Source organism: Dama dama, chromosome 5 (assembly GCF_033118175.1).
Source record: "Dama dama isolate Ldn47 chromosome 5, ASM3311817v1, whole genome shotgun sequence".
In the NCBI taxonomy this organism is placed as follows: Eukaryota; Metazoa; Chordata; class Mammalia; order Artiodactyla; family Cervidae; genus Dama; species Dama dama.
In genome coordinates, this window is record NC_083685.1 from 93,630,315 (window position 1) to 93,647,571 (window position 17,257).

A 17,257-nucleotide genomic window follows, 5' to 3' on the forward strand; every position below is an offset into this window, starting at 1 on the left:
AGGAAAAGAATTTCCTTGGACAATATAAATTAGTGATGAGATGATCACACTAGGTAACTCTTAATAAAAGAATATTCCACATAGGATAATCTAGAACCTCAAAACTGGCCTCTTTTAAATCAAATGTCTGTGTGGAACACATTTGACTACAAATCTCCAAGATTTTATCTGCCATCTATTTCAACCACCCAAATAGCAAACACACACACACACACACACACACACACGTGAGCGCGCGCGCTCAAGCCTTGTAGGGATAAAGTTCCAGGTCTTTCTTTGGGTATCAGTTTCGAGACTTCCAGAGTCGCAGATGTGTGTATGCCTGCGTGTGACTAAGGAAAAGAATAGCTGAATCACATCTGAAAGCGAATTTTCTCAAATTAAAAAATCTCTAACAACCAGGCATTCATATCCAGCAGGCTTGTAAACCTCAACAGCTCTTCTCCCCAAACTAACCCAATCTACTCCCCCTCCCTCTCCCCGGTCCATGAGAAATAAACCCGAAGGCGGAAGGTAGAAGGGGCGACATTCTGGCCCGGGCTCTGCTTTCTGAAGCCCATCGGGGCCCGCAATCCACGGTGCCAGATGGTCCCTGCTGTTGGCCAGGGAAAACGGAGAGATCTCCGTTCGAGAGCAAGAGCAGGGCGTGGAGGTGAAGACAGACGGAGTTCGCCAGGGGCCGCAGCAGTCAGACGAGGGTCTAGGAAAAGGTTACTGGGAACCTTTGCCCAGGTTGCAAAGGCGTGCTGAGCGAAAATAAGCACCTCTCGTGCACACTTGCCCGCCCGCCTGCCTCTCCGACCTCTCTACACCGCCGAGCCGCATCGGCCCGCCAGCCTGCTAAGCGGACGGAAGGCAGCGCGGCTCAGGGCCGGGCCCTAGCCCGCGCATGCGCTGCAGCTCTCCTCCGCTCCCGGCCCCCCTCCCCTCCCTCTTCCCCGCGGGTCTGGGGCGGCGGCGGCGGCGGCGGCGGCGCGGTGACGTCAGGGCGTTGGGGCAGCTCCTGTGACAGACGGAGCTGGAGCGGCGGGGCGGCGGCGGAGTCCAGCGGCCGAGATAGCGAGTGAGCGAGCGAACGAGCAGCGACCCCGGGGTCCAGGGAGCGAGAAGAAGAAGGAGGGGAGCGCTCGGGCGCGAGCTTAGAGCCACCGCGAGCGCCGGGCTTGGGCTCGAGCCCCGGAACGGCTGAGGAGCCCGCCCGCTCCCCTCCCCTCCCCCTCCCCGGGACCGGGCCCAGCGCGCCATCCTCCCCCTCCCTCCTTCCCTCCCTCCCTCCTTCCTCCCTTCCCTCTCCCTCTCCCCCTCCCCCGCCGGTGGATGGGAGTGAAGGACGGAAGAGGCCCTGCGGAGGCGGCGGTGCAGCGCTCCGGTAAGACGGGCGAGGGTCTGCGCCCTCCCTTATGTCTTCTCCACCGCGCTCGGGCGGCTGCGGGCCGGGCCCGGCGGCCTGACGATGTGGCTGCGCCGGTCCCCTCCCTCCCATTCTCCCCTCCCCCTGCCGCCGCCGCCTCCTCCTTCTTCTTCTCTCCTCGCTCTCAAAATGGCGGCCGCGACGGCCGTTGAGTGAGAGACACGGGAGGAGGGGGGGACAGACCGGGTAGGGCGCTGCCCTCGCTCCCCTCCTCCCTGGCCCGCGTTCTGGGGGTGCCGGGGCCGCCGCGGCTCCACCCGCGGCCTTCCCCGGGAAGGGATCGCCTTCCTCCCTTGGTGACTTAGCAAGAAAAGTATTCTTGGGTAGGAAGGGCGTGGAGAGCAGGTCGCTCTCAGATCTTGGGGAAAGGGTTCGGCTCTCCTCTCCCTGTCCGCGGAAGACAAGCTCCGCAGTCCCCACCCCACTCCGCGGCAGACGCTCAGGGACCGGGCTCAAGCCGCCTCGGCACTGTCCACCGGCCTGCAGGCGTTCCGTCCCCCACCTGTCCTTAGGATGGAGTTGACCTGAGAAGGATGGTCCAGCCTTTCCCTGGCCCCCCTGTGCGGTGGTTCAGCCCCTGCACCCACTGAGGAGGAGCGGCCTGACCCCACCGAACCATCCGCAGCATCCACCCACCAAATCCGGCAGGGTTTTCTTTTCTGCCGTCGGCTCCTTCAACGGGAGCTGCCTCTTGACGTTGTAACACTGAGCCTTCGAGGCCCTCAGCCATTCTTCGAATCTCCCCACTCGTATAGGAAACGCAGTGCCTGCCTTAACCTCCCAGGTGAGAAAATGCCTTTGAGGTGGTGGGCAAATTTTAACAGTACGTCTCTAAACAGAAGAGTCGAGAGGAGGAGGAGGTTTTTCAGTATCTGAGACAAGAGAGAAAGGTGGCTTGGCTTTATTTGTTGTTCTGCCTTTCTTTCGTGACTTAGCAAGAAACTCCTTGGGAGGAAGACAGGAGATTTTCTTTTGGGGTTGCCGTTTGGGTCCAATCTATATCAGTCTTTTGGTTAAGAAATTGTGCTTTGGAAGCGAAGAACCAGATTTGTGGTCTCCGTTCTCAATGGGCGATGTCATGCCAAGGTCCCCCCCTCCCCCTTTCCTTAAGAGGCAATCGGGAGAGAAGAAAGATATTACTGTTATTCCGACCTCTACTTTAACACACAATCCTTGAGATTTATAAGGTTTTAAAGGCTAAACAAAACAATTGTGCCGTTTTTGGTAATTGTATTTTTGTTGGGGGGTGGGTTGTTTTGTGTGAATTTCATTTTGAGCCTAGGGCGGAGGAGACGGGGCTTGGGCCTTTCATACCAGTAATGTCATCTCTCCCCTTTTGCCACGGTAGTGTTTGCTTGAATTTTTTCTTTTTTTTAATTCCTTTTTTGCTGCAGCAGAGCTTGATTGCTGCGGGGTTCAGTCTTTTAATCAGGAAAATGTCCTGGTTGGGTAGGTCGATAGTGATATAATGTTGAATATATTAAAAGCTTTCACTTAAAGAATTCTGATTTGGATCTAAGGCATTAGCTACATTTTAATCTCTCCTGGGTATCTTTCAGGACACAGTTTTGCAAAATAATTGGCAGTTGCAAATTGCAGTTTTTATTAAAGCATAAGAGTGATCTCTGTTTAGGGTGATTTATTCTTTCATGTTCTATTATAAATGATCATTGTTTGGATTGTTCACAAGGGGAGGATCTATCTTCTAAAACAAAGCTGTTATTTTTATAAATCAGAATGAAACCTAATTTTTCACAAAATATTTCTGTTTATCTTGATTTTGATGGAGCTAGCCCTATTTCCGTGCCTCTCCCACCTCTTTTTTTTAAAATGGGCTAATATTTGTGGATGCTGTGAACAGCCATTGAGCTGAGGAGACTGGGTGGAGTAAGAGAGCAGAAGCTGTGAAATGCTAGATTGCCTTTTCATAGCATTTTTCTCTTGCTTATGTTTTGTAAGGTTATTTGATGCTAATTGGTGCTACAATAAAGGCATTTCTCAGTAGTAAATCTTAAAATTTCATGTTTTTAGTTTCTACCTTTTTTTGCAAGGTGGAGTAAAAAGCTGTGTCCCTGCTCTAAAGCAAATACTTATTGTCTGTATAGTACCTGTATACATACATACACATTCATATACATATATACACACTTCTGAATTTTTTTTATTGTTTTAGTTAAGTTAAATGTAAATTAATGAATGCCAGAAATATTTGGGAAAAAATAGTAGAAATATTGCGAAAATCTAATGAGAACATTACAGATGTTTTCTTTAACTTTAGTTTACATTGAAACAGTAAAATCTGTGATTTTTAAAGAATGAACATCAAAAGTGAGTAAGAGAGGATAAGGTAATTTGTGTTAAATGCTCTTTATATAGACCCTTTCTCTTGTGTTGTCCTTTGGAAGAGATCTTTTAGTAAGGTACTGCCCTAAGAGAGGGTAGGTCAGTATAATGTCTCGTATCAAGCATTAGTGTGAATAGATGTTCTCAGAAGGATGTCAAATTGATGTTGTAAATGTGGTTTTGATGGGCCTTATGACTATTTGTCAGTGTATGATACATTTTTATATTTTTGTTATTTTTAACGTAATTAAAAAGTAGAAGGATTCATGTGGCGAGGAATGAGGTTAGTGTTATGTGTCTAACATATCCTAACCCTTCGTGTTTGTAGCTATAAGAGTGTACTAAGAGCCGAGATTTTTCAGTAGATTACTAGTTGATTAGGAGTTTAAAATAATTTGACTTAAGTATGAGAGCTTTTACTTCTAAATGTGTATCTGGATATGTTTCTGATACATGTGGCAGAATCTTTGGCTTAATTTGGAGATCAATTTTTAAAATTCTTAATAATCCTATACTTATGAAACTTTTAATGAGATTGGGATGGATTAATTTTTTAGTAGAATTACTTGGTATCTTCCAGATACAGTTACCCTGGTATATAAAAAATTTAGAGATGTCTCTGGAAGGGAGAAATCAGTATAATAATTTTTGGTTTTCCAGCTAGAACAGCCATGTTTCATTGTTTATATTTTTTCAGTGTAAATGTTTCTCCCTCTTATGCAATAAATGATACCGTATATATGACTTTATCTTGCAGCTCATATTTTCAGTGTCCAAGAAAAAAGAGGATCTTTTTGTTTACCTGTGATTCATATTATTCACAATTTGTCTTATTAAGTAAGCCATAGAAACTATGGAAGTTATCATCATTAGGATGGAGATATCTTAAAAAACAAACCCAATCGGGATGGGGAATACGTGTAAATCCATGGCTGATTTATATCAATGTATGACAAAACCCACTGAAATGTTGTGAAGTAATTAGCCTCCAACTAATAAAAAAAAAAACAAAAACAAACCCAAAGTAAAATCTTAGGACAATTGGAATTAATTTTCCAATTCTCCCATTGAGTTCTAAAGCAGTGAGTCATACACTCTTCTGCCAAAGGGACTTGAGGCTCCGGTTAGTTTTAAACCACGCCTGTCATGTCTGCTGTGGTCCTAAAAGAGATTTCTTTATTTGCCTGTAACTTTCTGTTGTGAAAATATTTCTTTATGACTGGTAATCTGTTTTCCAACACTTTGGAAAGAGAGATAGTTTAATTTACAGTAGAAATTCTTTGCCACTTTCATTGTACAACTTTTTTTTTTATAACTTAAAAAGTTGCTTTATTAAACTATACAAAAACAAACAAAAAACTGATGGTATATGACTTCTGAAAAGAAAAAGCAAACCTGTTCTCCTGGTCCTTAGCTGTAGAGTGAATCTTAGTTGCTAAAGGCCAGATGTTTTGAGAAATGTGTGTTTCATGAAGAAAGATGCTGTATTATATAAGCCTACTACTAGGTCAGTTCAGTGAAGTCTTTTTGAGTTGTTTTAGCTTTGTTGCTGGTTTGACATGGCACTTTGACTAGTCATTTAAAGTGGAACCTTAGTTTAATTTTGCTATGTGCATAATTTTTAACCTTGTCATGGCAGTTTCAAATTTTAATTGTTATTTGTGAAATGCTTTATAGTCTTTGGATGCAGATACTATAAGGACTTGTTATTTTGATCTGTTGTTTTCTCTTTAAAAGATGGTGGCTTGTAGTTGAGACTTACCTAGTTAGATTGATCTGTGCATTTGTCAAAGATACTTCTGGAAAAGTATCCTCTGAAGTTATTGTCATCTAACGTAAACATTTTCCTAGAAGTTTGTAAACATATTGAACATGGCATTTCAGTTCTGTCAGGTACTTTTTGTGAAAGAATGGTATTTTTATGGATAAGAGAAACTAAAATTTAGAGAATTTCTTTTCCCAAGGTCACATGTTGGGTTAGTAGCTAGAATGAGGTAAATACTGTAGTCAGTGAACCACTTGGATAGTGCCTTGCATAATCATTCTTTTTTCTTTTGACAAAATGGACTCTTTTCATAACATTTTATGTTTGCTGATTTCTTTTCTAAAATGATGAGAACTGGTAGTATTTATTGCCTGCATCATTTAAATTGGCATTTATTCACATGATCTTACATTGCTATTCTGCTTGTATAAGGCATTTGAATAGGAACTTCCAGAAAATGTCTAATTCTGCTTTATCATAGTACATTTATAAGTAAATAAATGCTGCATACATACAAATAATATTAATAAGTTAATATTAAATCAATATTTAAGTACATATAAGTGGTATTAATAAGTAAATAAATACTTTTTAAATTTGATTGAGTATGAGGTTCTGTGAAAGGAAATGTGCTATCCTGTAGTTCTTTGTCTTGGCTAACTTCCAGGGATCTCTCTGGAATTAAGGTGAATAAAGGAAAAGTGTTCATATTTCCTTTAGAGAGATTTTATGTTGTCCCAGGAACAAGGTAGCACTTCCGACAGAGTTGTTTCAGGGCCACAGAACACTCACCTGTAAGAAGTGAACTTACCCAACTAGACAAATTGCATTTGCATTTCAGTTATCTGTTCCTTGAGCTCTTATGTGCTGACCAGAATTACTGACAGTTAACTGAGGCTGATAAGAATTTTCTGAGAGACTCTTTTGATAACTGTGAAATTAAGAATCTGGGGAATTTTTAAGAAATTTAGTTGAAAGCTTATATTTTTAAGGATTTGCATGTTGTAGATTTAATTCACTTTTAATCTATGACAAAGATACAAGGATATGTTTATGAAATTAGTATTTTGTGTGCGTAAGGCATCTATTTTATCTCTTCATCTTTCCTTCCATGTTTGTTTATCAAAAATGTGCTGACTGCAGAAGAAAGCAAGGTCAAGATTAAGAGTCAGTTGTATTGGGAACTCCCTGATGGTCCAGTGTTTAGGCCTCTGGGCTTTCACTACTGAGGGCCTGGGTTGGGGAGCATTGGGGAGCCCACAAGCTGTGCACTGTGGCCAAAGGAAAAGTTAATTATATTGATTATTATTTACTATTATTTTTGTTATTTTGTTTTTAAAGGGTGGGGAAAAGCTATACATTTATCATTAGCAGAAAAAATTAAACAAAGCTGTTGACTAAAACCGAAATGAGTATTTTAGATTCTAATACTAACTCCATCATTTTTTACCAGCTATGAAAGTGTGTGAGTTGCTTAGTCATTTCTGACTCTTCGTGACCGCCATGGACTGTAGCTTGCCAGGCTTCTCTGTTCGTTGGGATTTCCCAGGCAGGAATGCTGGAGTGGGTTGCCATTCCCTTCTCCAGGGGATCTTCCTGACCCAGGGATTGAACCCAGGTCTCCTGCAGTACAGGCTTTACTGTCTGAACCACTAGGGAAGTCTCTGTGAGCCTTGAGCAATAAGCCTGTTTTTTACCACTAAGTGGATAATGTTGACAGCATCTAACGCATAGGTTGGTTGCTATTATTGGATAAAAGGCCTGTAAACCCTTCAGTAGATATTTTTTATTGTTAGAGACTTTTTTTTAAGCAAGAGAATTAACATACTGTTTACTCATAAAAGTAAGCAATAATATAGCTCTTATAGTTTTAAGTATATTTCTTAAGAATTTTCAAAATTTCTTAGTAGGCAAGAAGTGCTGTGTAAATCAATGCCAAATGGACTGATTCCGTTTTTTAATATAAAATTATATTGCTTGCAAGCATTTTATTTTAACTGCAAAGTTTATTTATATCTTTATTTTAACAAAGCTTTTGTACTTTTTTTTTTTTTTAAGTAACGTGCTTATTTTATTATTTCGGGCTGTACTGGGTCTTTGTTGGCTTAGTTGCCCTGAGGTATGTGGAATGTTAACTCCCCAACCAGGGATTGAACTCCTGTCCCTTGCATTGGAAGGTGAATTCTTTAGCACTGGGCCACCAGGGAAGTCCCTTGTTTGTACTTTTAAATATTAAATAACCCCATATTTTTCCTGTTTTCTTTTTAGAATACCTTTTTGTTTTGGGATTATTTTAGATGCGTAGACAGGTTGTAACGATAGTGCAGAGTTTTTGTATATACCCTGCCCCTAATTTTCTCCATTGTTAACATCTTATATTTCTGTGGTACAGTTGTCAGTCTTGGTATTTCCTATTAGCTAAACTCCAGACGTGATTTGAATTTCGCTGGTTTTCCCTTAATGGCCTCTTTCTGTTTTAGATTTAATCCAGGGTACCACCTTGTATGTGGTTGTCTTGTATCCCCTGTCTCCTCTGGTCTGTGACAGTTTCTCAGTCTTCCCTTGTTTTTCATGACCTTTACTGTCTTGAGGTCCTGGTCAGGTGTTCTGTAAAATGTCTCCCAAACTGGGTTTGTCTGATGCTTTTTCATGATTAGATGGGTTGTGGATTTTCGGGAAAAAAATACAACAGAGGTGAAGTGCGCTTCTCATCACATCATGTCAGAGGCTGCGTGATGCCCACAAAACATCACTGGTGATGCTAACCTTCATCACTTGGTTAATGTAGTGTTTATCAATTCTTTTAAAGTTATTATTTTTCCTTTACCTTTTGGAAATGAGTCCAGTTACATTCCCTGGTGGGGGGAGTATCAGTTTACATATGTCATTTGGAATTCTGCAGTAAGGCAGATTTGCCTCCTCTTCCCCATTTATTAAAACAATTTACATCCATCAAAATTTTGTTTGGGATTTTAAATATTAATTTAAGTAATCCTCGTTTTATTCACATATTGTTTAAAACATTTTGACAGTGGTTTGAAGAATAAAGATCAGAGAAAGCCTTTGAAGGAGCTACATTTAAGTGAATTATATATCCCTGTAGAAATTACTCTGAGAGTAAAGTTCAGTGTTGGGATTTTAGAGAAGAGCTCCACATTTTGGGACTTGTTTGGAGGGACACTGCTGTGATCTGAGAAGCAAAGCAAATAGGGCATCTTATTCATCGGTGCTGTGCTAGAATTTGAATCCTCCTTGTTCTTCCCTTTCCCTCAGTAAACTTGTAAATATTTGAAGCAGAAAACAAAATATTTTTGACTGACTGGACTCTTTAAAAACAGAGCTGAGATCTATGTCCTGAAGGAGATTTATTTTATATTAAGGAGAATTTATAATCCCTGGGTCGGGAAGATCCCCTAGAGAAGGAAATGGCAACCCACTCCAGTATTCTTGCCTGGAGAATCCCATGGAGGGGGTTGCAAAGAGTTGGACACGACTGAGCTACTTCACTTTCACTATATTTGAGTGCAAGATAATTCTTGAGCGTTGCAGTTATTACAGTTCTTGGCAGTTTTTTTTTTTTTCTTTTCTTTTTATTTTATTTTTAAAATGTTTATTTATTTGGCTGTGCCAGGTCCCAGTTGTGGCATGTGAACTCTTGGTTGCAGCATGTGGGGTCTAGTTCCCTGCCCAGGGTTTGAACTCAGACCCCCTGCATTGGGAGCTCAGAATCTTAACCACTGGGCCACCAGGGAAGCCCCTAAAATTTATTTTTAATTGAAGGATATTTACAATATCGTGTTGGTTTCTGGCATGGGTCAGTCATAGGTATACATATGTCCCTTCCCTCTCTTGCCTCCCTCCCACCACATCCCACCTGGCAGTTGTTGTTATATCTTGCCCTTCCACTGTATTACTTGTACAAAGAATATCATTGGGTTTCTACTTTTAAAACCCTTATTCAATATCATTACTTATTTTTGTTTCTCTTCTAAATTTTCATCAATTTTTCTGTCCAGCAAGCATTTATTTAGATATATTCCAGGCATTGGTGATGCAAACATGATTGTCAGCCCTTGCCCTCAATGATCTTAGAACTTAGAAACATATATTTAATGTGCAAAGGTAGAATAATAATGCTAAAATCAAAATATATACTTGGTGAGATGTTTTCAAGGAGGTCTTCACAAAGATGCTGGTTAAACATTTTTGAAGAAGTCTTGTCACGTTGTTTGGGGGATTAATTTGTACCCAGTCTCATAAGCACCCCTTAGTGGTGAGGAAGTTCCACGTAGCTGTAGTTCAGTGTGGCTGGGGTGATGGCGGGTCTGGAGGAGTGAGAACGGTGCCCGGATCTCACCTGTGAAGCCGGCTGTGGACCCATTTCCATTTGTGGGCTCAGTCTCCTCTTAGGTCTCGTCTTGGACTCACGCAATACAAATTCCGTGGGTGCGGGGGAGCACCGGGGATACCTGCATTTTCAGTGAGCTTCCTAGTTGATTGTTTTTGAGAAGAACTGTTTTTGTCCTTGAGGTGGCAGAGGGTGATTTTAAGTTGTCATAAGTGACGTCATTTAGATTTCCCTTTTAAAAAGGCAGCTGTCAGCATTGTGGAAGATGCAGCTATGGAGTGGATGGAGGCAGATAGACCTGTGATAACTATTTAAGAGACAGTGAAGTTTTAAAGAATGGATTCGAGAGAGATTGAGTGTGTATAAATTAGTAACCGATTTGATATGGGAAGTGAGACAAACAAGGAATGAGGAAGGTGAAGAATTGAGATTTGTTTGTTTTGGTTTGCGCTGTTGAGCAAATATGGTGGTTTGGAAGGAATGAGAAAGAGTTGAAGGAGAACCAAGGTTGGGGGGAAGTTTTTTTGGTTGTTGTTGTTTTGTGTATGTTTTAACAGTGTAACCATTACATGTATTGGAGACTTGAGTTCTAAAATACTTGGTATTTTTTTGTTTTATATGTCTATCAGTATGATTAATAGTAGAATTTTTAAATTTATGCTTACTAACCTTATGAGGTATTAAAAATTCATTCTTTCATCAGAATGTATTCACTGCACTCTTATGAGAACTGTGCTGAAGTGCTGGAAAGTACTCCAGACAGGGGACAAGCAATAGTAAAATAATAAAGGTGTCAGAGTGAGGAGAGCGAAGGTGTGCGTTACAAGGTGCTCAGTGTTAAGAGTTTGCGCAAAGTGGGACTTGATTAGAAGTAAGACTTGAAATGTGGGAAGGGACCAGATACTGGTCAAAGACCTTATACACTGTGTTAAGCATGTGGACTTCGGGAAATAGGTGCAGCATAATGCAGTGATTAAAGGCCCTAACTGTGGAGACCAGATGCTTGTGTTCAGCTCTGCTGCTTACATAGCTCTGTTGCATTACACACACACATAGAGTATAAAAGCTCCTTATTTAAAATTTCATGGGTAGTTATGAGGAGTAAATGAACACTTCTAAAACACTTAAAGCAGTGACTAGCATACAGTAAGTGCTATTTAAATATTTGCTAAGTAAAAACTAGTGTGCCAATGAACAATTGTTTTTAAGTAAGTGATATGGTCAGATTGTATTTTAAATATATGATTCTAGGGCTGAGTATAAGATAAATGTTAATAGGCCAAGACTAGATTTAGAAAGACCTGTTGAAATTAAATTAGGCCAGTCCAAGGACTTCCCTGGTGATCCAGTGGCTAAAACTCTGCACTCCCAGTGCAGGGGTCCGGGTTTGATCCCTGGTTAGGGAACTAGATCCCACATCCCACAAGTAAGAGTTGTGCAGCTATTAATCAAAGATCCGGTATGCTGCAACTAAGATCCAGTGTAGCCAAACAAGCAACTATTTTAAAATAAATGAATAGTCCAGTCCAGATGAGAGCTGATGGTGTGAACTGTGGTGGTGCTATTAAGGACAGACAGAAAAATTGAACAAACATTGAAGTGTTAAACTTGGCATATACAGGTAATCGAATATAGAAAAGAGAAAATCAAGGCTGACCCCCCCCCCCCAACACACACACACAATATTCATTAAAGTACTTTGGGTCTTAGATGTCCTCTATGCTAGTGATATTTGAGGCTTTGGTGTATATTAGGGTGCTTCCATAAAAATGAGAATTAATGACCTGAGATAGTTTTTAATTTCTCTAGATGTATAGGCCTTTGCTGTTTTTCTCAGTAGATGGAGGGAAATATCTCTTTAAAGATCCACTACTATGTGTAAAACTCTCATTTAACCCAAGTCCAAAGAGCCAGAAAGCTTAAATAATGATTTTATTATGTTGTTTTTATGTTATAACTTTATATTAAAATTTGTGATTATAAAAAGATAGCACCATAGTAGTGCTGTAAAAATTTAAAGTGGCTGCTGAATCATTAAAGAAGTTAAAATTTGTTAATTCTATTATAGCTATAATTTTTCATTGTTTATTCATGTATGTGAAGTTGCTCAGTTGTGTCCGACTCTTTGCGACCTCATGGACTGTAGCCCACCAGGCTCCTCCATCCATGGGATTTTCCAGGCAAGAATACTGGAGTGGGTTGCCATTTCCTTCTCCAGGAGATCTTCCCAACCCAGGGATCGAACCTGGGTCTCCCGCATTGTAGACAGACGCTTTACCATCTGAGCCACCAGGGAAGTCTTGGATCGGTACAATATTTCATCACGTATTCATTCCTTTGATAAATCTTCCTCTTCCCTACTTTTAGATTTGTCAAATTCTAAGAATATTTTTTCATGCCATTCAGTTTTACAAAAATAGGAAAACTTGATTGAAATTAGATTGTTCTCTAGAGTCTTAATGAAATAATTAAATGGGTAGGAAATTCAGTATCCTTCTGTAGCCTTTTAAATCTGGGTCCTGGGTCATAGTGGTGAACATCATGTATGATATGTGTCACACTGTTTCAGGGCTCATCAAATCTCCCTACTAAAGATGGTTGAGAAGGATATTTAAACCAAATCTTGAATGAGTAAAATTGGAGTGGACATGGGAGAAGGTCATTTTAGGTAAAGGGAAGAGCAACATACACAGGTACAGAAGCGTGAAAAACTATTATGTGAATGCTGGGAAGTAATTTGCAGAGGGAATTGTAGAGTACATGTGAGTATGAGACTGAAAAGGTACATATGAGCCAGATAGGTAGAATTTATAAATTCTGGGTTGTTCCGAATTCTAGGCGATTCGGAAGGCATAGTTTCAAGCAAGGTGAACGTTATAATCAGACGTAGAGTTAGGTAGTTTAGGTGGCAGTGAGGAATATAGATTGGAGTTTGAAGGTCACTTAAGAGGCTTTTTCAGGAAAGAATGATTAGCGCTTCAAACAGTGACAGTGGAGGTTGTTGACTGGAGAAAGGTTTAGGAGGAGAATTGTGAATGGGTGGTGTATGATGTGCTGCAGTGGCAAAGAAATCACCTGCCAGTGCTGGAGACGCGGGCTCTTTAGAAAGATGGTGACGATGACCCTATGTGCAAAACAGAAAAAGAGACACAGATGTACAGAACGGACTTTTGGACTCTGTGGGAGAAGGTGAGGGTGGGATGTTTCGAGAGAACAGCATCGAAACATGAATATTATCTAGGGTGAAACAGATCACCAGCACAGGTTGGATGCATGAGACAAGTGCTCGGGCCTGGTGCACTGGGAAGACCCAGAGGGATCGGGCAGAGAGAGAGGTGGGAGGGGGGATCGGGATGGGGAATACATGTAAATCCATGTCTGATTCATGTCAATGTATGACAAAAACCACTACAATATTGTGAAGTAATTAGCCTCCAACTAGTAAAAATAAATGGGGGGGGGGGGGGTAAAGAGAGATGCGGGCTCAATCCCTGAGTAGGGAGGATCACCTGGAGGAGGAAATGGCAACCCACTCAGGTATTCTTGCTTGGAGAATTCCATGGATGGAGGAGCCTGGAGGGCTACAGTCCATGGGGTTCAAAGAGTTGGACATGACTGAGCAACTGAGAACACACACAGTGTGTGATGAGGAGAGGGAGGTATCAGAAGACATCTCAGATTTGTGGCTTGGGTGTCTGGGTGAAATTGAGAAGCTGAGTGTCATTAGCCATCCATAGCAGAGAATAAAAGGAGGAATTATGTGGAATATTACATAAAGCGCCAGATTAATTTTCCTGAACCATAGTTCTCAAGTTGCTTTCTTGCGAAAAACCCATTGCCAGCTTTTTACTCTATTTATTTAGTCAGCTTTGTATATGAAAATGCAAAGGGTACCTTGCTAAAAACATTTTTTAATCCTAAATGGACACTCAGGGACTTTTCTTTTGTGTCCTAGCTCACTTTTTCATGTGATGTCTTAGCTCACATTTCAGCAGCTTCACCTGTTCTTATTGCCTGCCTTGTATCTTGTGATTCAGCCTTAAGATACTTTGTTTTCCTTATGGTATTTTCACTCTATCACTCCATCCATTCTCTTTTTCTCTGTGTATCTTCTGACATACATATCCTTCAAATCTGCATACCAGGTTCTTCTTTTCCAGGTAACCTTCTCTAATTTTTTTTTCACCTGAAAGAAATTTTCTTTGAATTCATAATTTTAAGGTATCTACAAGTATTTTTTCTTGTTATTGTTGTTCAGTCGCTAAGTTGTGTCTGACTCTTTGTGACCCCATGAACTGCAGCATGTCAGGCTTCCCTGTCCCACTGTCTCCCAGAGTTTGCTCACTCATGTCCATTGAATCAGTGATGCCATCCAGCCATCTCATCCTTTGTCACCCCCTTCTGTTTTTACCTTCAGTTTTCCCCAGCATCAGGATCTTTTCCAGAGAGTCGGCTTTTTGTATCCAATGCCAAAGTATTGAAGCTTCAGCTTCAGTCCTTCCAATGAATATTCAGTGTTGATTTCCTTTAGGATTGACTGGTTTGATCTCTTGCTGTCCAAGGGACTCTCAAGAGTCTTCTCCAACATCATAATTCAAAAGCATGAATTCTTTGACACTCAGCCTTCTTTAGTGTCAACAGCAGTACATGACTACTGGAAAAACCATAGCTTTGACTATACAGACCTTTGTTGGCAAAGTGATATCTCTGCTTTTTAATATGCTGTCTAGGTTGGTCATAGCTTTTCTTCCAAGGAGCAAGTGTCTTTTAATTTCATGGCTGCAAGTCACCGTCCACAGTGGTTTTGGAGCTCAAGAAAATAAAAGTCTGACACTCTTTCCACTTTTCCCCCATTTATCTTGAAGTGATGGGACTGGATGCCATGATCTTATTTTTTGAATGCTGAGTTTTAAGGCAACTTTTTCACTCTCCTCTTTCACTTTCACCGAGAAGGTCTTTAGTTCCTCTTCGCTTTCTGCCATTAAAGTGGTATCATCTGCATATCTGAGGTTGTTGATATTTCTCCACAGTCTTGATTCCAGCTTTTGAGTCGTGTCCAGCCTGGCATTTCACATGGTGTACTCTGTGTATGAGTTAAATAAGTAGGGTGACAATATACAGCCTTGACATATTCCTTTCCTAGTTTTGTTGTAGCTTATATAAAATTTTACCTGACATACCAAGTGAATACTTATTAAAGAACCTAGAACAGTACCTTGCACATAGTTCTCAGTAAGTGGTGCTTGATATTTGGTGATGTGAAGATGATTAAAACAAGTTGACGTAATAGCAATAGGGCTGTCTACTTTCTGCCTTCTTGTGGTGGCAAAACTGATTTGTTTTCTGTCCTTGACTGTAGAAAAGCAGTATCTCTTTTTACATTGATGATGTATGTAAGAATGTAAAAGGTACTATGCCATGTCATCTTCAAAGTGAAATTATAACTTTCTCTTTGTATGTCTTCACTATTCTAGAACTCTGTGGAGGGAAGCAAAATGGTAGACAAGCCCTTAACACCGATTAACTCCTTAAGCTTCACCACAGTTGTTTGATTTATGTGGACAAGCTTAGGAATTTTGAAAATTTGCCCTCAGGTCAGTTTGTAGTTGATATTTGAACCTCCACTATTGACTTCAAAATTCTACACAGTAGGACCTCAAGAAGTATAGGATTGATTCCTTCAGGGCTTTCATACCATTTATATATTCAGTTTGTTTTAAGAGGGCCCATCAGGGGATCTAGACGTCATTTCTTTTAAATTTTATTTTACATATTTACAGCTTATTTTTATTATGGAATATGTCAAATATGCAGGAGAAATACCTGCGATGATATAACAAAATATCCACATAACTACTGCCTGAATTAACAGATGTTAACATTTTGCTTTAAAGTTTTTTTTTTTTTTTTTTTTTTAAGAAATATGGCTTTATTACAGTTAGGGTTGATACCCACTTTCCAGTCCTACTCACCTTCCCTCTTTCTAATGATAAAGTTCTTCCTAAAGTTTGTATATATTCTTTTATTCTGTTTTTATACTTTTTCTATACATAAATGTATCCATAAACAATGTATGATCATGTTTAGAGTTTACATGAATGTTATACTGTATATTCCGCAACTTGTTTTTTTCACCTAAAAATGTTTTCTAGATAAATTGATACACGTAGATCTAGTTTACTGTGCTAAATAATTTCTTATGTATAATTGTCTCTAGTTTGTTATACCTATAGTACAGAAATAGGCCTTTAAATTGTTTTCAGATTTTCACTGTTACATACAATGTTGCAGTGAACATGAAAAAGGTGTCTGCAGATGATAAATTTTGTTTTTGTTTCACAGAGTTTTATCTTAAGGTTGATTAAGTATTTGTTCTTTAGTAAATTTTATGCATTGAATTGAATAAATAGAATGAATAATATTGTTGACATTGATTTTAGACCATAAATTCCTAAATTTTGTTGCATTTTCCTCAGTCTGTTCAGAAAACCTATGTTTAATTCAGTATTGGGCCAGGGGTTGCACACTGGTGGCCTTTATGATGAACTAAGTGTAAATGCATTTCTCTTGTCCTTGCATAGTTAAAAAAATTTTTTTTGAGTCATTATCTTAGAATTAGTTTTTTTGGATTATCCTGAAAAATTGGAAGCTTTGGCAACAGCGGGGCCCACATTTTCCTGTGGCAGCAGTTGGCCTAAGCTGAGTCACAGCGGCCCTCCTTTAGATGGGCATAAACTTTCCAGTGAAACAAGTTCCTACCACTCCGTTATTGTTTATTATTGCCCTTGTACTGTTTATAGTGAAGAAATACTTTCCTATTGATGTCTTTATAAAAAATGGGGGAAAGGTATAGCTAGAGAACTGCAGTAGTCAAGAAAAAGTACCTTATTCAGAGGCTGCAAAATGGATAGTCCAGGATTCAGATTAAAAATATGTTTTGTCTGCTCAGTGTTTTTGTTTTTAATTAGATTTACTTAAAAGAAAAAAAAAGTTCTATCACTGTTGCCTTACTTCTAGCTGATTCACACTTTTATCTGCCTAGTTAGTCTCTGTATTTGATTTGTAATCTATTTAAAGCAGTTTATGAAGATGCATAAACTACAAAATACCACAAATTAAAAACAAGAGAACAAAGAAACAAAGGGTAAGGATAAAACGGAATCAGAATCTAGGCCAAAAAGGTCTATCACAGTGGTCTTCCTGCAGGCAGAGAGCACAGATTTGACTGAACTTTCTATGAGGTGGCAGGAGGAAAAAAATACCAGTTAGGTTATTTTTCACAGTGTCCTTAAGATAAAAGTGAACCAGTTAGCTCAAAAAGGTCAGTAACACTTGGCACTCTCAGACTGTAATTTCTCATAGGGGTCCTCATAAAGGAGATTGTGTATAA

The 17,257-nt window shown here is 40.0% G+C and overlaps 1 protein-coding gene across 2 annotated transcripts in view; it reads left to right on the top strand.

The window, feature by feature from the left end:
- Positions 1-992: 992 nt before the first annotated feature.
- PAFAH1B1 (platelet activating factor acetylhydrolase 1b regulatory subunit 1) overlaps positions 993-17,257 on the top strand; it is a 66,469-nt gene continuing 50,204 nt past the window's right edge. The window contains exons 1-2 of one of the 2 annotated variants that reach the window (XM_061143102.1): positions 993-1,369; positions 1,924-2,195. The gene's annotated coding sequence lies outside the window, so the exon portion shown is untranslated. The remainder of the gene's footprint in view (positions 1,370-1,923; positions 2,196-17,257) is intronic. The other variant, XM_061143101.1, reaches the window with a different exon arrangement.